Source organism: Anas acuta, chromosome 3, assembly GCF_963932015.1.
Source record: "Anas acuta chromosome 3, bAnaAcu1.1, whole genome shotgun sequence".
NCBI lineage: Eukaryota > Metazoa > Chordata > Aves > Anseriformes > Anatidae > Anas > Anas acuta.
The window spans coordinates 92,706,344-92,721,905 of record NC_088981.1 but is presented as its reverse complement, the minus strand read 5'-3'; positions in this window follow the sequence as shown (position 1 = coordinate 92,721,905).

The window sequence follows — 15,562 nt, the reverse complement described above, 5'->3', positions numbered from 1 at the left end:
ATTTTACAGATTATTAGCATCTTTGTTCAGACCCAAGCAACCTAAAAATTATCCATCCTGATGATGAAGGTGGGGGGCTATGTTGGTTCCAGAATAATATAGGAAAGCAATGAAAAATTAGTAAAAATCATGAACATGCGAAGAGTTAACTAATATTTTGTGAGTTGTATGTCTTTACAAACACATTATTTCATCTCTTTTACCATGCGTACCTGTAAGGCTAAATTATCAATTAAAGCTGGAAGAAAAATTATTGCATATAAAACAGTTAGAAATCTCTACAAATGCCCAATTATTTATTTCTGATATAATTACAATCTTAATTATTCCAGTCGTTTCCACTTTGAATGATAACATTTCTTCATCCTTTTTCTAATAACGATCCTGATGGCATTTATTCAGTAGGATTCTTGAAAACAATATTTTCTTAACAGTTTACAAACAAGAAATCTAGCTCTTAATGGACAACTTTAATTTGTTAAAGCCATAACACTTTAACCTGTGCTATATTTACATATTTATTTATATTATTCAATATATCCTATTATATTTGATACCTTTATTCCTATTACATACCTGAGAATAACAGATCACAAAATGTTTTGTGTTTCAGATTTTTTCTTAATTAGTAGCTGTGTGCCAGAGATGCAGAATTCTTTAGATTTGGTCCACATTTCTAAGGCTACAGTTTTATTTCAATGGGTCATTTTCAAAGGACAGGTGTTGAGAATGGGCATTAGTGGACTACTAATAGATTTAAACAGGCTCTTAGGTATTCACAATTGTATTACTCAAAACCAAGAGGTATCATTCAGACTCAGGCAGAAGATTCACACACTAAATGAAGGTGTTACAAGTGTGTCTAAGTCACCAATCCAATAATTATCTCTACAGTATTTTGACTTTTTTCAACTTATTCTCAAGTTTTGCCTTCATGCACTGACAAAAATATCAGAAGCTGGCTGTCTGCATGTGTGCATGCTAACAGCAAGGCACAGGTGTCTCTTGCTTGTTACTCATGCAATTACCAGATTTTCTGGAGAGAAAAAAAAAATAAAAATGGACATTGCAAATGCACAGAGAACTGGGCCTCTCTGAACTTCTGTTTCACTTCTTGGTAAATAATAAAGTTTTCCAATGATTTACAGCCAGGTTCTACATGATGCCCACACATCTCTGTCCAGCAATCGAAGTCAGGTTTCCTCTCAACCGGCCCACAGAAGAGCCAGGAAAACACAGCCTTGGTGTGCATGTACCCTTTCTGCTCCACAGAAGCACTTAACACCGTAAAGGCGGTGAAGTACCTCAGTAGGACTTCAGACCATCACCTCTGCTGACCTCTCATTGCCAGGCACCATCAGAAGACGTGGCAGTGAGCACACCCACCTTTTCTGCACGTCAGGGAGCACCGTGTTTGCAGCATATATGCCAGAGCACTTTGGTATGGCTTGCTCATAAACAGTGCAAAATAATCACAGCAGCACTGAAAGATATTTTTTTTTCTCTAAAAGGGTGAAATAAAGAAAAATGTATTTGTTGCTATCTTGGGTATTTTATGATTGTTGGCTTTGTTTGTTTGTTTTTGCCACATTCACACATATTTACACTTAGAATTTGGACTGGTTTCCAGCTAGCTGCTGATTTGTTTTCCATATCTGTTTACCTCTGAAATATATCTCCTCTCTGCTTTAACCCTAATTGTCCTGAGCTGACTAAGTGGTAATAAAAATAAAGAAATTACTAATCATCAATTTAAAGGAAAGCCTCATGACTAACTACATCCCTCGGTACCTTATTTTGGTGACTTCCCGGTAGCTCTGCATAACACTGTAGAAAGCAGGAAAAGAAAGTGATGATCATTATATTTCTCAGCTGCTTGATGGCTATCCGTGTTAAGCTAAATCCCAGTGTTAAGCTAAATCCCAAATCACACATCATATTTGTGTTGATCACAAAACTGACTGACTTCTGTTGCAGTAATTAGTGACGATTCAAACTCCATCAGCCCCAGGGAGACCAGCCAGGCCTGGGCTTCCAGGAATTGCTGCAGTTCCTTTAGGGCCACTTGCTCCCTGTTCAGATTTCATATTTGTGAATCTCTCTCACTTCTGTGACCATCAGCTACCAAAGGAAGAAAACGGGGAAGTTTTGCTTAAGCAATGTATCCTGTGACTCCCCCAGCGTATTTGTTTCATGTGGACCTTTGTGGTACATCTCACAGTGCCAGCCAGTGTGCAAAGAAGAGGTAGCATCTGGTTTTGTCCACTCTTCTCCCTATTTCTCATAGAGCACATTCAGCTCTACGAACTGCCCCAAGAGCTCTGTCTGAAGCCAGTGGCCATCTCCCCATCCAGAGAATGATTTTACCCTGGTCTACAAAAATCCCAGCCAGACAGCTCATTACTCTGTATCTGTAAGTACATATATAAAAATTGCAACATTTGCAATCATATCATGCACATTTAATCCCTATTTCATGTGCTGTATGTTACACAGCCTACAAGTTAGAATGATTTCAGGTCAAAAAAATTCAAGTAGTCTTGCATAGATTTTTGGATAAGGAAGTTAAGATTCACTGAAAAGTCAAATCTAGACTAAAAGCAAAAGCATACACCAATTCATGACTTCTGTGAAAATGAGATGGACTTCATTCCAGAAGAGACAATCCAGACCAGATCACAGAACAAAATGTCTCAAGAATCTTTTACTTCTGTCATGTTTGAAAAAAAAATATGTAAAAACTGTGACCATCTGCTCAAGAAAAATGAGCAATAAACAGACGGCAAGTGAAAATTACTTCTTCCTCAGCCCAAGGAGCTGATTCAGCCCAAGGAGCTGAATCTATCCAGAGTATTTGCAGACCTGCAGCCCTCTGCCATGAGCAACAAGCCCGCCACTGCAATGCCCAGTGGGAATTTTCAGCTTGTAGGGTAAAAGTAACCAGGACTTGTTTACTAATGGGAAGGATGCAGAGCTTATTTATGACCCTGAAAAGCTGGGTGGAAGTAAAGATGCAGTTATGGCTGGATTTTCCATCCGTGTAAACCAGAGCTCCATAGGGCTGCTTTTCTTCTGCCATTTATAGACTCCAAACTGAAATGATAAACATGTTCTGAACTGCTTTCCAACATACATTAGTGATGGAGAATGCTTTGGCTCTTTCACAAGCTATCAGAATAAATTTTAAGAGAAGAATTTAACTCATAATCAAATATGGAAAACTTGACTCAGAGAAAAACCCCTACAACTGGGTAATCTAGGCTTAGTCACTGAAAGCTGTTTCTGGGCTTCTTTAGCATTTGCACATCCTTAGCATGGATGTGCACATCCATGGATGTGGAAATAGGTTTGCACATCCTAGAGAGCTACGCTCTTTCCTCGTCACTCAGAGCTCTGTGAGTCAGCACATACTGACTTCTATTTTGTGAGTAATTTTCAGCCATACTTCCGTATTTTCACCCTGCCAGCAGGCTACTGAAGCCTTTCTCCTTTCTGCCTTTCTGCTTGTGGCATGCAAGCAACCTTCTTTCCAGTGGCACAGCTCCATCCTCAGACACAGAAAACAATGATCTGTGTTGCCCTCTAGAAAGAAGAAAAGGAGCAGCAATGCCCTTGTAGCAGTTTTTCTTCTTTGCAGGACCACAAGATTGTGAAATGAGCAAGTCCCAAATAATCCACAGGATGGTGTAACATCTGCAGCTGTGATAGCCAGATCCCTGATTTCAAATCCATCCCCTGCTTTGAGGTCTATAACAATGATGGCTACTAAGGGAAAAACCAAGCCAGGAGGCATGCATCCATCCACATGGTTTTCTTCCCTCATGAATCAATGTCTTCCTCTCAGGACCTTCCAGCACAACCCTAAATCCATCACCTTTTGCCTCATTATCCCTCCCTCAGATCTAATCCTTGCTTACAAGCTGTAGTAACCCCTGACCTGCTGGACTCACCAGCCAGGTCAGCAGCAGCATTGGCTCCTGCCTTTGCTGTGCAGGACATTATCCCCTGGCACATCCCAAAGCATCCATCCAAAGGTGAGCACCCGCTCCTTGCCCTCCTCTCTGCCCTTCCCAGCCCAGCCCCACTGCCTCCCAGAGAAGCCAACTTAGTGTCAGGCTTACACAAAGCATTAAAAAGGTGGATGCCCTACAGATATAAACAGAGTTAACTTCATCACACATCACACTTTTACCAACTACAGTAAATAAAATTGCAAGTAGATACAGAGCATGTCAGACCACAGCAGAAGCAGCAGTCATGTGCTGCATGTTGATACTGCCAGGAACAATGTCCCTCAGAGAAGACACAAGCTCAGGCTCTGGTCTTTAACTCCTACCCCACCAAGAGTATCATGGCCCACTGCAATGGAGAACACCACAATGCATTTTGAGCCACAAACTCTTGAACGTGGACATATCCAAGCTGGTAAATCCACCAGGCACAGTGTTGGACTGTATAGATTTAACAACTCAGGCTCGCAACCAGAAATCTGAGCCTTACAGTGCTGCCTGCAACCCAACAGATGCTTTTGCCTGCAAGCCCATCAATCAGTTTGCATGCAGCCAGCTCACCTGTCACTTTTAATTCCAGAATGAACATGAATGAATGAACTTCAGATAGCTCTGTGCTGCTCCATAGCTACATCCACACTCTTCATTCCCTCGGTGCTGTAATTGTGAAAGTTTGCTTCCACTGTTAGACACAGGGGCCATATATTAGCAACTTGAATTGGATTTGTTGACAGTATACTGGATTTTGAGCTGTCCTATTTCTGTCTAGGATTTTCCTGATGGAAACACACTTGCATATGTATATATGTGATGTGCATATGTGTATATATATGTGTGTGTGTGTGTATATATATACATCTGTACAAATAAGTGAGATATGCATGCACATACATGTATGCTGTCTGCATGGGTAAACCCTGAATTTGTGGGCAGCATGAATGTAGTAGTGCAGACAGACTCTGATCTGTGCCTTCTCTGCTCATGCAGCCCAGTTCTGATTCTTCTTACATGCACAGTGCAAAGTGACCTGGCCTCACAACAGAGGAGATGCAATGACTTTGCAGAAGGTTTGACTGAGCTTCAGGAATCAAAAAATCCCAGAAAAAAATGTTTTTAAAAAAATAAATCTTAATTCTGGGTACACTGAGAGTGGTGTTTAAAAAGGAAACTATGTCTGAATGAACCTGGATATTATTTGCTCTGCTTGAGAGTTATTCTTTGTGTATGGATTTAATGATACCTATGATACATATTAAAATATTTATAGTACTGCTGGAAGGATGTCATCAACTTTTAGTATATCTTATTGCTTTGTAGTGAACATTGTACATTTTAGTATAAAGCTTTAGTACCTTTATAGCTTGGAATCCCCAAACTCCCATAAACCCAAATTCCCCTTGATCTCCCTTACAGATTGAATAACAACTATCAATATTAGACACAGATGTGTTAACCTTCCCTGGAAATCTACACCAGTAGTGTAGCACACTGCTCTAAAGACCTCAATGCAACTCACATGTCTTTACCTTCCTACACCACTTCCCATGTTACTTGTCTGGCATCTGCAGGTTCATATACATGCACAAAATGCAGCTGTGGTTGGAATGAACCAGCAATATGGCCTTGGGGAAGGAATGAAAAAATGCTTCTATATCTAAAGAAAGAGAAAATTTTGGTCAGAATAAGGTGATTCAAGCCTCAATTGAGACAGAAAAGCAGATAGTTAAAAACAGTGACAACAAAGATGACTAAATTTCTATGACTAAAAATGCAAGTAACCACAGAGAGGTTTCTGAAATTCATCAGAAAAAGGGCAACACCAGTAAGATATCATTCTGTAAAATCCTGTAACACTAGTTCAGTATTAACTCAACAAGAAGAGAGCTGTCCTGATCCATTGGTATCACCACGTGCACACTGGGGCTTTTCCTACCATAGTATTGGAATGCTGAAATTCATTCCTCAGTTTTGAAATCACAACTAGCGCCCCTTGCATTAGCAGGGAGAGCTGCGTTTTACTTTCTAACAGTTCAATTACAAACGAGCTGCAAAATTAAGGATTGTTCATTATTTTGTGACCTCTGATCATCACACATCCCCACTTTAAAGAACTATCTGGCCCTTATTTTTCTTCCATGTCTTCTACCAACATTTTCATGGTTTGGTGCACAGCAAAAAGCGGCACAAGCAGCTGGCCCAGACCCCTGAAGTGGTATATTGGGCATCTGCTGCCCGACCAGCAGAACAGAGGATGAATTCTCCTCATTTTTCCCAAAACATGGAGTGCAAACTACAGCCCTCTTCTGTATTTAGCCATCACTTTTCACAGAGCTTGTAAGAGCTTGTTAACTCTGAGATGTGTAGCTCTTTTCACGTTTTGTTGGAACTGGCCAATGGGACATGGAAAGATGACAAGAGTGACACAAAAGCCTGATGTAGGAGACAAGTTGTACAATCAACCTTCTCTCCTTTCACTTCAGGTTGTCATTGTCCTCTGTTTCCAGGTACTCCGGATACTCCCTAAAGGGGAAGAAAGTCATTTATATTAACAGCTGCTTTCATTGATAACAACTTTATAGCTCCATTGTAACTGAAGACGATGACATTATGTTACATGCATTTCAACTCTGGACTCTAATAATACCCTTAAACTACAGGAGACACACAAAGGTATTGCTGGGAGAATTTACGACAGTCAAAGAGCTCAACCCCTTTGAAAGAGAAACGTATTCATAACACAGAAAATGCTGGAGCATTAATCAGCCTGTCAGCCAAATTGCCATTTTTTATTTTGCTGATTTTGTATCATATTTTCCATCCAATTACGTAACTTCAAGCCATAAGGAAATCATGCAGACTGAGTTCCTTATGCTAAAATGCATTATAAAATGTATATTTTAAAGTAGCTGGGCAAGGGAAGTGTCTAAGGATGTAGCTTTATATTATTGACGAAAGAAGTTTATGCATCTCTCTCAAGCTTTCATATTTACCATTTACAGATAAAATATCCTCATAAATATTTAGGTGAAATAATGACCTAGGTCCTTCTCAAGGTACTCATTTTTTTTCTCTGAAAGTTAACATAAAAATATACCAGATGAATATTTAGCATGCTTGTTTTTCCCACTTGTCAGGTCCTTAAAATACACAGAATAGAAAGCAAAAACTACTCAAACCATCATGCAACCTTCTAAGACCTTTCTCACCTTCAACAACTACTTTTCCCTAAGGAAAAAATGTTGTCCTCATTAAGGAAATCAAAACAAAACTTAGGCAGAGAGCACTTGAAAACAAAAATCTATTAAAATTGTACAATTGTGCCAGGCCTATGACATTTCCACAGCCTCCTGGGTCACCCAGAACTCTGCAAACAATTGTATTGTTTCACGCTAAGTGAATTTACTATTGCTGAATATTTTTCAGTGACTGCCTCTGAATGCAGCGTTTTCCATTCACCCTCTAGTTGCACCTTCCTTCTAGTTGCACCTTCTAGTTCACATCTTCCTGGTCTACTCCTTTACTCAATGCAGACATGAGGTGCTGTGCAAACAGGAATCACAGCACTTACTCTGTTTTTAACCCCTGCAGTGGCTCCAGCAATAGCAAATATCCAAGCTAATAGTAAGGACTGAAACTAGAGAATCTGGCAAGCATGACAGCAAAGCATGAGAAATTTCCACATCACACGTGTGCAAACTGTAACAGCACAGATAAGGTCACGTAATGAGGCAGAGCCTACCATGACAGCAATGATTAGAACCTCTCAGCTTCCTCCATGTGGATTTGGCTGCTAGGATGACAACTCACACATAGTGACACAAGGAAGATTCAGCTTGGGATTTTTATTTTATTTTTTTTTTTCCCCTCAGAGAATCAAAGTATATATTTTTTTAATGAATGGTTAAAATCTCAAACCCCACAAGAGCAGTCCTCAACAGGCCATGGTGTTTGCTTCCTCCCCACCAAGAGGAGCCAAGCAAGGCCTAAACAGGGCCAAGTCTCTAGAGCCCTGGTGCTTTTCCACAGCCGGAGGGCAGAGGTGTGGGAAACTGTTTATAGTTTAATGTGGAACCACAGTGTGCAGGCAATCCAAAAATTGTGCTGACCGACAGATTTTTACTTTTAAAGGGAGCAGAAAACCTGCACTGGAGCCCAACACAGATAGATAGAGGAGCCTAAGCCCTGGTGTTACTGCTGTCTGCCCACCGTACTCACCTCAAACCTGGCTTGTTGGCAGAGAGCTGGTCACTCAGACCATGTGAATGCCAGTATCTTGTTTTAATATCAGAATCAAAGCATATGGCTATAGTATTTTTAATTCTGCCATACCTGTACTTTCTGCCCTTGGTAGTTGTATTAACAAGAAAAACAATTTGGAGGGGAATCAGCAGCACTTCCACAGAGACATGAAAAGCTCCTCAAGGAGAGCAAGTCGTGTTTGCCAGGCTACCTGGTGGCCTGGTGCTCCACATCCACCCAGTCTCCCACCAACACACTCACACGATGGGTTTCTAGCGACACCAAGCCCAGCACTTCCTTCAGGCTGGCCACAGACACATTATTTATTTTCTGAATCATAAAAGGGAAATCCAAAGGCAGAGCTTTGCTGACAAACGAGTTTCTGCAACTCTGAAGGCAGGAAAAGGAGAAACGGAGAACTGGCAGGTCTTCGCTCCTCGGCATCTGGGAAGAAGATTTCCAGGACAAAGGGTGGGCAGGCAGAGAGGAGGCAGTGGAGGAGAGAAGAGCAGCCCCCAGCTGTGCCAAACACAGGCAGACAGATGGGGTTCAGCAGCCAGCTCTCGGGAACTGGGGTGGGTCCTGGTTTTGATTTGGATTTCTCTGTGCGAGGAATTGTGAAGCCTCTTTCTCCCAGAGGGTGTTAGAAAGGCTGGAAAGTCATACGGCAGATCTGCCTCTTGGCAAACACAGGGAGTGCAATCACACAAACGTCTCAGGGCTCTGATAACTTCCACATCAAACAGGACCTCCTCCGTTACCACTGGCTGGGCACCCACACAGCCCTCGGGAGGTGACCTACATACCACCAGGATGGCCCATGGGCCCAGAAGTTCTGCTCCATTCCCTCCAGGCAATCCTCTTCTGAACCCTGCCCAAAGGCAGCATGCACTTTGAACACCAGCCTCCTCTCAAAACATTGAGAAAAAAAAAAACATCTTAGTTTCCAAACGCCCTCACCTCAGATGCTGTGTGAGTGGAGCCTGGAGCTCGCTCTTTTTGTATGTAATCTCATTTCAGCTGTGCAGTCGATAAGGAAGCTGGATGTTCTCAGACAGTGCAGAAAATTAAGAGGACCTGGAAAGCTAATATTAAGTAATCAGTGAAAGCAGTCATAGTGCTGGGAAGAGAGCGCAGATGTGCTGTGTGGGGAAGCGCACAGCATCCTTCCAAGCAGACTTTATCTGCATTACAGTGTATTTCAAGTTGCTTTAAGAGTATCTGGAGACACATAAAAGAATTCCTTTTACTAGGAACAGGATGGCACCAATTAATAAACAAATACAGGAATCAAGGACAAAACAGATTGCTAGCCCTGTTCTGATACTGTGCATGCAATTTTTCAGCTCCTGTGGAGACGTTGCAAAATCTTCTAATCAAATATTGAATATGAGGCAATTACATCTCTACTAATCTAATTTTTTCAGCAATAAATAAAAATCTCAATTGTAAAAGGAAATTGCAGTCAAACACTCCCCGTCTGCTGCTTTGTCAGGAATGATACTGTTAAAAGTCCACCACCTAAGTTTCATCTAACTAGTTTCTCTCCCTCTTAATTTCTTACATTCTAGGAAGAAAAACATTAAAATTAGCACAGTAAAATAATTCAGAAGTGCTGGTTTTGGTTAGTACCCACAGTATTGCATTTAGATACAGAAAGTCTGTCAGCGCTGCACAGAGCTCTGTGATCTGGTAGGGAAAAGCGCTCAAGCAGGAAATCCTCGGTCCTTTTCGAGCCCTGTGGTTACCACTAGAGGGAGATGTTGATTAAATAATACTGTTAATTGTCCTTAGGGGGGAAAAAAAAAAAAAAAACACGAGATATAATTACATAACAAGAAAGAGGAAAAACAAGTTTCCTACAATTAAAAAGCTCTATTATTCTGCCTCTAAAATAAAAACTTTTTTTTTCTTTTTATCTGATACCTGAAAGGTCAGTAAATAAGGAAAAAAAAATAATCACCTAGAGAGTAAAGGAGAAAAGCATAAAGTGTTTTTAACACACAAATGAAAAACAGAGCACTGAATGTAACAAAAAAGTGTGCATGTTTTAAGACATCACATGATAAACAGTTAACATCAGAGATGATGGGAACATCTACAATTGTAAAAAACTTACTTTAGTAAGTAGTCCACTTATGAGTGTCACCAGTGAGGCTTGCTGGTCAAGCCGGTCAGCATCATCCAACATGGGACATGTGGAGGAAGCCGCCTGGCTGAGCTGCTTGCCAAACCAGAAGACTCATTAACCAATGGTTTCAGTTGCAAAACATATTAATTTCTGTAAGCACTGATCGCCTTATGCACTGAGATAAAACTGACCTCCTGGCACGCAAGCAATAAGTTTGCATTAGTTTCTCTCACGCTCAGTGCTGTCTTGTGCCAAGTACCATCAAAAACTTTGTTCCCACTGATGATGGCCCTGAGCATGAGAGTGTTATCTGGAGTGGCATAGAAGAGACACAGAAATTGCCTGTCTGTCAGGACATAAATGATGATGTGGTCTTTGCCATCAAGAATCACTAACCAGCCATAAATTTGTGGATGGCCATTCACAACCTCAAATGTTGCAACGATGGAGTACTCTGGTGGAAAGCCATTTGGGTGAGCCACACTGCACGAAAAATACGTGCAAGGCCTGTCAGAGCCTGCCTGCTGGCAAATACAGAAAGGATCCATTCTGTAAATCACATTTCTAATGATTTTCACATAGCTATTTTGATGGTACTGTAATGCTGCAGAGAGACCCACATCAAGAGATGCTGAGGAACAAATTTTAAGATCAGTATTTAAAGGATTTGGCTCCATGAAGCTTCCTGATTCTAATTAGCCGTGTGTCTGGGGACTTCAAAGCAGAAAAGGTCACTATCTGTGTTTTTATCTCAGGCAAACTTCTGCTGAAAACACTAGGGCAGCTCTTCCTGTGGGTCTGCGGAGCATTCAGCAGCGTTCTGCTAGCCACAAAGGTGACCAGGGTGAGGCCTCTAAGAGCAGGTTGTACATCTCCATGATCCTTTGAGGTGGGCTGCCTTCCAGCACAACCGGAGGAGTGATCCTGAGGTGCTTTTATGTGTATTGACTGCACTTAACACCCTCCCGCCCACCCAGGATGTAGGCAGTGGAAAGCACTTGGCACTACATCATTGTCTACCAAGACATTTTAATTAATACCAATACTGTTTAAACCTCACCTTCTCTTTTTAATAGTGATTTATTTATTTAGCATTATCTCAACTCTCAGTAATAATAATCAAAACAATGACAACAACAAAAAACACAGAGATCTTAATTTATAGCTTACCCAGAGCTTCTCCTACACTGCATGGTAGGATTTTGGGGATGGACTTATGTTCCTGAGTTTGATTCTTCAGCTATCTTATCTTATTTCCTTCAGACTATCTGAATTCCTGAAGAAGCTCAAACACTGCAATTCGGAAATACTTCTATTACTTTAATTTGTTTGATATGGATCCACAAAAATTAGCACTCGGTAGAATTTTTGGCCCATCTTTTTGACCTCAGTGGCCGAGTTGCTCTCTGGAGGAAGTTGCTATCTAGAAATGCTGCCAACAGAAAATGTATTTGCTGTGGTTATTTCCAGGCCTGTATCTTAAAATTATCAGGTTTGGCAACTCAAAGGAGTGAAGATACTGCCCTTCTTTCAAAGCAGGCCTGGATGCCAAGGGCATGCAGAGCACTGGCAATGCCCACAGGGGTGTTACCTGCCCCAGAGGAAGTCCAACAAAGACACTGTTATCAACCTATTTCCTGATCACCTACTAAATCTGGAAGTTTATGGTGGTTTGGAATGGAGAAGGCAATCCCAGCTCCCCACAAGTTCTGAAGCTGCACCTAAATCATGTCTGATTTCTCCTTTGAGAAAGCTCAGTGAGATCTTTATAAATCCCCTTGTTTTGGCTACCTGATGCACTCTGTAGTAAATGTGCTCTCAAAATGAAAGTCTAGTTGGAAGGTATGAGACATTTCCTTCCCCAGCTCTAACAATGACTTCTCGCCCTGGGAAAAAAATAATCTGCTCTTCACAATTGCTTATTTCATAGGTAATTAAAAGTAAAAAGGGAATGTTTTGTCAGGAAATGTGTTTCTTACCCAGCCATGTGAAATACAATTGCATCCACTTGGTTACTTTATAAGCAGGTTTAGTTTTATAAGCTTGGCTGGAGTGCCTCACTGCTGTTCGCTTTCAGACTATGGGCTGTGACAGCACTGGATGTGCTGCAGACCCAGTCAAAGATGGACAAATGTATTTAGTGAGTTGCTTTATAAAACAGCATAATCTTTAGATGCAGAATTCATATTTTTTTCTGTTCATTTTCATCAGACAGAAAAGTAATTTAGGCTAAACTGTATTCCAAATGAAGGTGTTGTTCAGGTGTTCTTCCAATTTTGTATATGCACAAATGAAATAAATACACAGAATCACATTCGTAACTCAAAAAAAAAAAAAAAAAAGAGAAAAGAAAAGAAAAGAAAAGAAAAGAAAAGAAAAGAAAAGAAAAGAAAAGAAAAGAAAAGAAAAGAAAAGAAAAGAAAAGAAAAGAAAAGAAAAGAAAAGAAAAGAAAAAGACCTATTATAACAAAAGTTTCTGTCAAGAATAAAGGAAAAAAAAAAAAGAAAAAAATCGTCCTTTAGATCTATTTTAGGTGTTCATTAACAGCTTTAATGTTATTAATTCATTGCACTATTTCCATTTCAAAACATCACGTTTAAGTAATGAAGAAAAAGCATTGTTACTCCTCTTCATTCTTCATTGTAGTGTATCTATGTAACAAGTATTTGCAATCAACTCCAAATTAGAATTTATCAGCTATGAGGAGAAAAGGGTTCAGAGAGAACACAATTATACACACATATTGGCTAAATGCAGGCACAATGAAGTACTGAAGAGAATCACCAGGAGCACTGAAACAACCTGAAATTGCATCGTATGACCTTCAGTACATGTATCTATGGAAGAAACCTTTAATACATGTAGTTAATTCTGATCACTCTTGATGATAGTCCACTGCTAACAATCTCTTAAGCATTAGAGATTGCAGTGATTTCTACACAAAACAGAATACATAAAAACAATAGCTGATATCCTTATAGGTGCTCATATTTAAAGTGCACTGAATCTCACTCTAAAGATGCTCTATTTCTACACTGAACAACAAATACATAAGTGCTAGAAATGTAAATAACCCTTCACTACATAAGTTCACAGTCTAGAAATACACTCAGCGATTATTTTGAAAATTGGATTGAAGAATCATCCACAGTAAGAAAGTAGTAAGTCGTGTCTTCCATAGCCAGATTTTTAATGTTGTTAAACTCCTTGTAATTGTAGGAGAAGTAACAGAATTTCAATTAACTTGTACTTAGAACATTCCAGACATAGAACAGGAAATACCCTGTGCTATTTAACTTTATTTAAGTACAATTCAACCCTCCTTTGGTTGAAACAAAGTTAAATATTGAAGGTGCCACTTAGAGTTTCCTCTAGAAGTCTGTTTTAAGAATTTAGCTTTCAGCTTTTCTATAGACCCTTGCTGGATGATCAATGTTGCTATTTATTTATTTATTTCACATTGATGGTTTTCTCTTCCCCATATCCTGAATTTAATTATACAAACATTAATCATAATTTTACATGGAAAGGTATGGTATTAAACAGATTTGCTGTTTATCATTCTCACCATAAGATCCAGCCCTAAAGCTACTGATGTCAGAGGAATTTTGTTCTTAACTTCATTTTAAAGATAAGCCTCAAAATTACTCACAGAAAAGCACATCTTGATTTATTACATCCGCCCACCCAGGCCTGATATTTGCAAAGCAAACTTTTGCTTCCTTTAGGACTGTAGGGAGGTAGGGATCAGACCCCTGGCAAGAACATACAAGGTTCAATGAGTAACCCAGACTCAGGCTCTCAAACTCAACATGTTTCCCTGAGCCCCCTGATCGATTCCTTCTATTTCTGAGCTCTGTTAATGACAGTCTGCAACCGTCCATTGACAGACTCTCAGTTGTTTTTTTTTTTGTTTTTTTTTTTATGATGATATCCCCACCACAAAAGGCTACTGCTTCTATATATGTACATGAAGTTTGTATATGGACATAGCAGTTGAAGAGCAAAAGAAAGACTGCTCAATGAGCTTTACAAACCCCCTCCAAAGCCTGTCAATAGAAACAGATCCTTCTTCTGACGCTGAGACATGTTGGAGTGCTTCCAACTGGGTGATGCAAACTCTGCATCTGAGCCCAGCTGTAACCTGTTTAGCATCAAGCCTGCAATTGCTGGGTCTGGCAGCAGCCAACCTGCATTATCATTTTCCCCCATCAGCCCATCCCTGGCCATGAACAGAAAAAGAAGGCAGAATAAGGGGATATGTGTGTACTGACATACACAAATACTTATCAAGGACAAGGACAGGAATATTAATATACTGGTAGGATGTTGCAACACTAATAACAATATCCACAGTGCTTTAAATACTGATATTCAAATAAATAACGCCACTGCAGCCATAAAAATCAGAATAAGGATCCTTAAATAGGGATCAAAGGACTGTGTCTCAAATGCCATCTTTCAAAACCTTGCTGTAAATGTTCTATTAGTATATTCACTTACTTTTATGTATCTATATACTTAATACAGGGAGATGTTTATTGCATCACTTCATAGCTACTAAAAAAAGTCACTGTTAAATTATATGTATATTTACATTAAAATAGAGCCCACTGCAGTACCTACAAACTCTGTTTTCTTGCAGGAACATGAGACTCCTAGGTTTTTGCTTCTCTTTGGGAGGTTCTTCTCCAAATGGAGTTGCCTGGAAAATTTTATCAAGGTTGAAGGATATTTCTGGATTGCTTTTCTCCCATCTGCCTGATAGCTTTCAGATGTACGAATCTCCCAGTTACACTGGGAGGGCAGTGTAACTTAGCTTTGGTTAGTTGGTAAAAACTGCTCAACCATCCTCAAGGCTCCAGATTTCACACTTACTGAGTCTTCCTTAGAAGATTTTAATCTCCTCATTTTACCTATATGTAGTTCTGTAATGTTTCAGCAAGTCACTTACAGTCCAGTAGTAAAAAGTATCTGTTGAACTAAAATCAAACAAAATATTTCTAGCTGCTACTTATATCTACTATAGAATTTATGGCTGTCTATGTTTATTACTTAACACAAGAGTTAATAACAGTCTTAAATCATTATAGTAAAACAGATTGTTGCTGATGATTTTAAGGCATAAGTAAACACAATAACTATTTTACATATTGGAGGCAATTCTGTTCACACATGTAA